This window comes from Hippocampus comes, unplaced genomic scaffold (assembly GCF_001891065.2).
Source record: "Hippocampus comes isolate QL1 unplaced genomic scaffold, H_comes_QL1_v1.1 scaffold158, whole genome shotgun sequence".
Lineage (NCBI taxonomy): Eukaryota > Metazoa > Chordata > Actinopteri > Syngnathiformes > Syngnathidae > Hippocampus > Hippocampus comes.
Genome location: NW_017805548.1, coordinates 69,591 through 69,844, shown reverse-complemented (window position 1 = coordinate 69,844; position 254 = coordinate 69,591).

Below are 254 nucleotides of genomic sequence, written 5' to 3'. Positions count from 1 at the left end.
GAAGCTCCACCCGCTTTATTTATATGGCCACGGAACACTGTAGCCTTCCACACAAAATAGTTCCAAACAAGTAACAATCGCGTCAGTTTCAGCTTGAGTCGAGCTGTGGACAATGTTTACAGGCTTGCATGCAGAAGCCAAACATTTAGCTATGGCTTCAGCAAATTTGTTCTTCGTCGTGTTATCCATTTTCTTCCCTTTGAAATTATCCATAGCTGTCTGTCTGAGATGAGGGGGCGGAGTACCCACGTCAA